The following is an 8,996-nucleotide window of genomic DNA, read 5'->3' as shown; positions in this document are numbered from 1 at the left end:
AGATTTCTGTTTAAAAATCTATTGATATATGTGCCATAAAATTATGTAGTATGCAAGGAATTGAATAAATAATAGATAATAATAATAGATGTAAAATACTGTTGTTTGATTAGTGATCTTTATTTAGATGTTTAAATGCAATAAGTTAGACGGTCTTCTGCCTACTTCCATACTTGATCTCTTATTTATTTAATAGACCACTATGTATTTGATAGTATATTCAAGATGTTGAGGCGAAAAAAGTAAACATAAAAAGTCTGTATAGTTTCCTTAAATTTTCTTACTACCTCACAGTAAAAATAATTTCTCTAAGATATAAACTCTCAGTGATATTATTGCATATCTTCCGTGTTGCCTAGTACTCATGTAGGGCTTCCTAATTTCAATGAAAGAGATGTACTAATACAATATTTCTAAAAATACCTATGCTTATAAAGAAATCCATTAAATGCCTTGTTTTTGATGCTACTATGCATACATCTAGAAAACTTTATCGCATTATTAGTCCCAACTACAGCAAATGTGATAGCTTGAAAAAAATAATACCTGCCAAGCCAAGTGATGTCCCACTAAACTTGTAAATCACTTAAATGGCCAACTTGGCACCATTAACTTCATTCATGATAGTACTTCTCAATTAGAAAATGTGTTTACATGTTGGTGTAAGGCATACTTAGAATTTAATTAGAATTGATGATAGCACTAATGTTAGTAAATTTAATGATGCCAACTGGCCATTTAGGTGACTGTGTCATTAGTTATATAGGCTGATAAAATTCTTATTTCAACAAAGTACATTGAATCAGTAATTTATGAGAAGATTCCCTCATCTCATGTAAATAGATGTAAAACATATTGAGGACAGTCATGCATCCATTGCACCAAATGTCTAATGTAAGTATATTGATGATGTCAGTGATAATTTAATATTATATCCCATGTGCAAATACATTAAAATAATAACAGTGTGATGGATAACAAGAATAATTTCCTGATAAATTCTATAAATAATAAGTCAAACACTAGAGATGCTGGAAAATTTTAGTCATAATAATAACTATAAGAAGATTTATGATTAGTCTTTACAATGGTAAAGATTTGCAAACTTCTTTGCTATTAATTAGAATAAAGAACTGAATGCCCAGTGTTTTTCAGAAACAACAAATCACTAAATAAACTATTATGTAACTCAAAGACAGAATGTTTACCTCATCATATCAATTACTTGCTGTAATTTTCTGAAATTTCACCCATAAATGATTTTTCTCAGTCACTTCATAACTTCAAGTACTCGAATTTAAACTAATACCACCTCAAGATAAAAATTACATATACTAATGTTGACTGATGTTTCATCTAGAAATTTGAATTAATTTCCAGAATAATATCAACATATAATAATATTCAAGTGTTAATTACAGAGAAAGTAGAAATAGATCAATAACAGTATAACAAGTACTGGCACAATCTCAACTATAACTCTGTCTCCAAGATACATTGTAAGACAAAATATATGATTAAACTTTATTGAAAAGAAATTTTTATTACATTAAATTTATTATCAACAGGAATATTATGCTATTACTTCCCTTTTACATCTATATTTCTACTATTTTTAAATAAGAAATGTAAAGTTGATCTTTTTCAGATTTATTTTTTTCTATTTTGCAGCAAAAGGAGTACCATAAATACATAACAATGTCCAATTAAAATTAATTCATTAAACAAGTTGTAGAAAAAACAATCAAATTCTATGCATACTAACTGATGTGCATGCATCATGTAGAAAAATTATCAATAAAATTAGCCATTGTTGTAAAGATGCATCACCATGGATCAGGAAGTGTGACCATCATAAACATCAATTGCTTACTAATGTCATCAGCAGTTACTACATAAGTAGCAGTGTAATAAACTGGACACTAGGAAGTTATTATCCTGTAGATTCAAATCTTTTCTGAAGTTCATAGCACATATCAACTGAGGGAAACACCAGAGTGATCCAATCCACCTTATTCTTACAAAAGGAGAGGAGGAGGAGGAGGAGGAGAAGGAGAAGAAGGAGGAAGAGGAGGCAGAGGAGGAGGAGGAGGGAGGAGGAGAAGGAGATGGAGAGGAAGGAGAGGGAGAAGGAGGAGAAGGAGAAGGAGAAGAAGGAGAAGAAGAATTCCTCTCAAAATGTGTGCCAACCTCCTTTGCCTCATAAGCTTGTTTCGTTTGTGTTTTCAGATGAGTACTATGTACCTCCTCTTGCAGATGAAATATCTTCCAAGGAAGTCTGAACTTACTTTTGATAGAACTTAAGTATTCTTGGCAAATTATCCAGAATTTCTTGTTTCTAACTTCAGACTTACAAAAACAACTCTGGACATTTCTGATCCAAAAACATCTTGACTAAGAAACAAGAGCACATTATTAACTGTCAAGTTTAGCTCCTACCTCTGGCTCAGTGATGGATAAGTTCACTAGAGGAGACACACACAAGAGATGAACAGCAACAGGTGACCTGAAACAAATAAGTCAAGTTCTCTGAGCCTTGGCATCTTCTGTAAAATAGTGATTCTAATTCTTTGCCTATAGTAGTGTTTAAAAATTATTGAGATGGGTAAAGGTGTGCCATTTATAGAGCATGTACTATGTTTTTGGTGCTCCAAAAATGGAGGGTGCTATTGCTCTTCATAGGGTACCTACTGTGTGATTGGTGCTCCAAAGTGGTGGCTGTTATTGATGGTTATTTAGAAGTGAAAATGAAGTATTGAATATCAAGCTCCTTCCAGCATTTATTAGAGATTTTCAAAAAAAATAGAGAGATTTCCACAATCATGGAATTGTTCAAATTAAATATCTCAAATATAGGTAATCATCAACCAGATTTTTCTTCACAAAACATACAAGTTCATCATGTACTTCTAATTTCACAATAACAATTACATTGATTTAAGGTGTAGAACTAAAGGCATTTTGATCAAATAAATTTATATTTTAATTTTGAAAGATTCAGCACTCTGATTATGAGTAACCGTTTTTATGAGTTGTATAATTAGGGAAAAGCTCTTCCTTAACAACAGGAGAGAATGATACATTATAGAAGATTACTTTGATGTCACACTCTGTGATACAGATGAAATTCATTTTGGAATCATATATATATATGCATATATATATATATGCATTCCTGACAGCAACAATTATAATCATAAATCTATCAAATTCGAAATTTGCTATTATGATGTTTCACAGACAACTCTAAAATATTCTCCTAAAACACTCTTTAATCTTTGTTTTGCAGTTTAAATTTATCAGTTACATACATAAAAGACAAGAATCTTCATGACATTTTACACTGTTTTTGACATAGTATCCTTCTTAATTTGAAAACAATGATTTATACATATTAGTGGTTTCCTATTAGCTATGAGGCAAACAATATACTGTTATATACACCCTACATTTAATAAAGGACCAAAGTAACTTTATGTGGAACACAAATGGAAGGTCTGTAAATGTTCTAAATAATACTGACTTAGTAATAAGTATTAATTAAGTAATAAACAGTAAGCATAAGTATACTTAGACATACGATAAATTTTGAATTTCTATTTTTTATTTTTAAATAAATTTATGAATAAAATTGCATGTAGTCATTCCTTCAACTATCAATGGATGAATGCCTTCTCTTATCCCAGTGTTCTGTCCTAGAAACTTAGTAGTGAGCAAAAAGATATGCTTTCCTGGAATGACATAGCATATGGCAAAAACATGTGAGTCCAGGACAAAGAAATATATAAATGTGTAGGATCTCAAATATGCAAAAACAGCTTCTATTGAAAAATTATGCACCTTACCTTTCCACTATACACGACCCTGCTTTTTACAAAGTTTTAATTTTTCCCTTTTAATTAAAGATAATTTTTTTGTCATTCAATATATCCTGATTCCATTTTATAGTCTCTCTACTCCTCCCTATTCCTTTTACCTCCTTCCCATCAGGAAGCACTCCCTCTCTGCCTCTACATCAAAACATAACAAAATAAATTATGATGAAACAAACCCCATCACATCAGTGATATACAAGGAAAACCAATAGAAGGGAAATAGCCCCAAAACTCATAAGTTGAAATCCTAACTGGCCATATCTTGTCAGCAAATGAAACTTCCAGTACATCCAATTGATTTATTGACCAAATGAATGCATGGAAATCCCCCCCAAAACCCACTAGTTTATGCATTCAAGAGTCTCATAAAAAATTACTAAGGTGAAAGCTTCATTATATACACAGAGGACGTAGTGCAGACCCGTGTGAGCCCTGGCAATGCTGCTTCAGTCACTGTGAGTTCATGTAAGTTAATTTAGAAGATCTTGTTCTCCAGGTGTCCTGCATTTCCTTTGGCTCTTACAAACATTCTGCCTTTTCTTCTGAAGGGTGACTGGAGCTCTGAGAGGAAGGATTTAGTGGAAAGATCCTATTTAGAGCTTTATGTTCCAAGGTATCTCTATCTGTTTAAGGTTTGGCTGTGGGTCTCTGTAGTTGTTGTCATCTTCTGCAGGAGGAAGCTCAATATGGCGTTCATCTATGGCTATAGCAGAATATCATTAGCCGTGATTTTATTGTTTCTTTTAAAAGTTTTAACCAGTACTATTTGGTTTTGCCTCGGACCTCTGGGCTATCTAGCCTCATGTTCTTGGTCACTCAAACAGACTCAGGTATAGGATCCATCTTGTGGAATGAGCCGTGAGTCAAATGAAGCATCAGTTACTTCTGCAAGTTTTATGCCACTATTACCCTAGCATAATTTGAAACAGGAAAGATCGAAGATCAAAGGTTTCATGACTTGGTTGATGTTTATCTTTCTCTTTTACAAAGCAGGTAGAGTACTTATAAGTACTCTAGTACCAAAGTACCTAGTATCAAAGTATCTAGTACCAAAGATACTAGAACATAGGGGTGAGGGTACTATGTAGGCCCCAACTGGACCTCACCATGTTCAGTAAATTGTGTGTTGTCCCTTCCCCCACAGCATTTAGCTGGACTTCTCAGCCCATCCTATTCAAGCTGTGACATTCATGGCCAGCAGCCTCCACCCTTCCCCTGGTGTTATCTCTGGCCCTTGTTCCATTGGGAACAATACAGCCACTTTCACCTTAACTACCAAGGCTGCCTCAGGGCAGTCTCACCTGGAGACCAGCAGAAACCTGCGTGACTGGAAGCAGGTGACCCGCTGAGAAGAAGAACCAAGGAATTCAGGGCCATTTGGGGGTCAAGGTTGTTTTCTAGAGACTATATATTTTGGCTAAATAATAGTAAAGTCAGTCTCTATCGGCAACTGTCCTCTTGACTCATTTCTCTTTCGTCCCCTTCCCGTTTATCCCCAGAATTCTCTTCCAGGTCCCCAGTTCACATGTGGCCACGGGTGGCTACAGTGTGTGTGTGTGTGTGTGTGTGTGTGTGTGTGTGTGTTCTCTACAGCAATGGGACATTGCTGTCAGTGTGTGGAGAACAACCTATATGGTCTTAGGAACAGCTTTGGTCTAGGGGAGATTTCCATAGTATTCTCTGGTCAACAAGTCAATTGGATATAATCCAGTCACAGTACTGGATACTTCATTTGGTGACACAATAAGGCCAATTCATTGTTTAGAGACCTCATTAGGATTACCTTCATATATTTTAGGAAGGTTCTACTGCACTAAGTCTCCATACTTACCCCTCAATACCCCTCAATTCTAGCTTCCAATCCATGCCATCTCTCCTTCAGCCCCAACGTCATTCTGCCTCCCCACCAGATCCTCTTGTTCCCATTCATACAGCTTCCAAGTCCAAACAAGAAATCTATTCTATTTTCCCCTTCCAAGAAGATTCATGAGCCCACCTAGTCTCTTCTCTCTATACCTAACTTCTTTGAGTCTATGGATTTTGGCATAGTTATCACTTACTTAATAGCTAATACGCACATTTAAGTAAATACCATATTTATCTTTCTAGGTATGGGTTACCTCAGTCAGGATGAATTTTTCTAGTTCTATTTGCCTGCAAATTTCATATTATTTTTAACAGCTGAGTAATATTCTACTGAATAATTATACCACATTTTCTTTATCAATGCTTCTGTTGAGAGACATCTAAGTTTTCTCAAATTTCTGGCATTCTAAGAAGAGCAACAGTGAACATGGTTGATCAAGAATTTTCCTGGTAGGATGAAGAGCCCTTTGGGTATAGCCAAGAATGGTATAATTGGATTTTAAGGTAAATAGAAATTCAACTTTCTGAAGGCAATGATTTGCATAGTGGCTTTACAATGTTATATCCCACCTAGCAATAGAGGACTATTCCCCTTATTCCATACCTTTGCCAGCAAAACTATCCCTTGTGTTGTTGATATTATCCATTCTGCACAAGGATAATATAGAATCTCATAATTAGTTTTGATTTGCAATTTCCTAATAGCTAAGGATGTTGAATATTTCTTTAAACATTGCTCAGAAATTTGATTTTTCTCTATTGAAAATTCTATATGTTTAGATCTATATCTTGCTCTTCAATTTGATTATTTACCTTTTGTTTCCTGAGTTCTTTACGTGTTTTGCATATTAGCTCTGTAATGGATATGGAGTTGGTAAAAATATTTTCTCATTCTGTGGGCTATTGTTTTGCCTCAATGAAGATGCTCTTTCCATTACAGAAACTTTCTATTTTTATGAGGTTCATTTATTAATTTTTGATCTTAGTACCTCCTCTCTCTGTGTTCTGCTAAGAAAGTCTTCTCCTGTGCCAGTGACTTCAAGGCTATTTCTTACTTTCTCTTCTTTCAAGTTCAATGTATCTGATTTTACACTGAGCTCTTTGATCAATTTGGAGTTGAGTTTAATGCAGAGTGATAAATACGGCTCTATTTGCACTCATCTTTATGCAGACTTCCATTTTACCAGTTGTTGGAAGATTCTATCTTTTTTCCAATGTGTACTTCTTTGTTCTTTATCTAAATCCTGTGCCCATATGTATATGGAGTGATTTGTGGCATTTTGTTTGATCATCATGTCTGTTTTGATGCCAATACCATGATGCATACATTATTACAGCTCAGTATTACACATGACATCAGGAATGGTGAGAGCTTCATGAATTCTTTTTTTTTTATGTTGTTTGATATTTTTTATTCGATATATTTTTTATTTACATTTCAAATGATTTCCCCTTTCCTAGCTCCCCCACTCCCAGAAAGTCCTGTAACGCCCCTTCTCTCCCCCTGTCCTCCCACCCACCCCTTTCCACTTCCCCGTTCTGGTTTTGCTGAATACTGCTTCATTGAGTCTTTCCAGAACAAGGGACCACTCTTCCTTTCTTCTTGTACCTCATTTGATGTGTAGATTATGTTTTGGATAATCCAGGTTTCCAGGTTAATATCCACTTATTAGTGAGTGCATACCATGATTCAACTTTTGGGTCTGGGTTACCTCACTTAGTATGATGTTCTCTAGCTCCATCCATTTGCCTAAGAATTTCATGAATTCATTGTTTCTAATGGCTGAATAGTACTCCATTGTGTAGATATACCACATTTTTTGCATCCACTCTTCTGTTGAGGGATACTTGGATTCTATGAATTCTTTTATTGTTCAGGATTGTTTTAGCTAATGTGTGTGTGTGTGTGTGTGTGTGTGTGTGTGTGTGTGTGTGTGTTGATTTACTATAGTTTTGGATTCTCCATATGAAATTGAGTATTGGCCTTTAAAAGTCTGTAAAAAATTGTGTTGGAATTTTAATGGAGATTACAATGAATTTTTAGATTGCCTTTGAAAGTTTGGCCATTTTTGCTATGTAAATTCTATCTGTCCATTATCATGAAAGATCTTTTGATCTTCTCGTAGCTTCTTCAATTTCTTTTTAAATACCTGAAGCTTATCTCATACGTCTTTCACTTGTTTGGTTAGGATTACCTTCAAGGTATTTTATATTGTTTGTGGCTATTGTGGAGTATATTGTTTTCCTAATTTTATTCTCAGTCCATAGGACATTTTTATATACAAAGGCTGCTGATTCTTTTGTTAGTTAATCTTGTAACCAGAAACTTTGCTGAAGGTGTTTATCAGCTATAGAAGTTTTCTGGTAGAATATGTGTGGTTCTTTATGTATATTATCATTCCATCTGGAAATAATAGCACTGTGATTTCTACTTTCCACTTCCTACTTGGTCTCCTTCGGTTGTTGAGACTTCAAGTGCTATATTGAATAGGTATGACAAAAGTAGACAACCTTGTCTTGTTCCTTATTTTAGTGGAATTGCTTTGAGTTTCTTTCCATTTAGATTGATGTTGGCTATTGGTTTGCTATACATTTTATTATGATGTTGATGGCTCTGTCCCTTGCATCTATAGACTCTCCAGAACTATTATCCTGAAGTGGTGGTGAAAGTCCTTTTTTGCATCAAATGAGATAATCATGTTTTTTTCTTCTTTCAATTTTTAATAAGATGCATTTCAATCATCAGTTTTATAAATGTCAACTCATCCATTCATATCTAGGATGAAGTCTACTTAATCATAATGAATAAATTTTTGATGTGTTCTTGAGTTCAGTTTGTAAGTATTTTGCTGAATAATTTTGCATCAATGTTTATAGGGGAATTAGATTATAATTATCTTTGTTGAGTCTTATGTGGTTTATGTATCAAGCTAGATATTAGGTGAATTTGGCAATGTTTCTTCTGTTTCTATTTTGTAAAATAGTGTAAGGAGTATTAAAAGAAGTATTGCAAAATACTTCTTTGAAAGTTTCGTAGAATTCTATGTTCAAGCTATCTGGCCCAAGCTTTTGGTTAGGAGACTTAATGACTGCTACTCTTTCACTAAGTAATAAGAGGTCTATGTGAATTCCTTATCTGATCTTGATTTAACTTTGTCAAGTGGTATCTTTTGAGAAAATTTTCCTTTATTTTTATATTTTCAAATTTGGTTGAGTAAAGATTTTTAAAGTATGTCTTCATGATTCTCTGTATTT

Source organism: Apodemus sylvaticus, chromosome 9, assembly GCF_947179515.1.
Source record: "Apodemus sylvaticus chromosome 9, mApoSyl1.1, whole genome shotgun sequence".
Taxonomy (NCBI): domain Eukaryota; kingdom Metazoa; phylum Chordata; class Mammalia; order Rodentia; family Muridae; genus Apodemus; species Apodemus sylvaticus.
Note: the sequence above shows the minus strand (reverse complement) of the source record.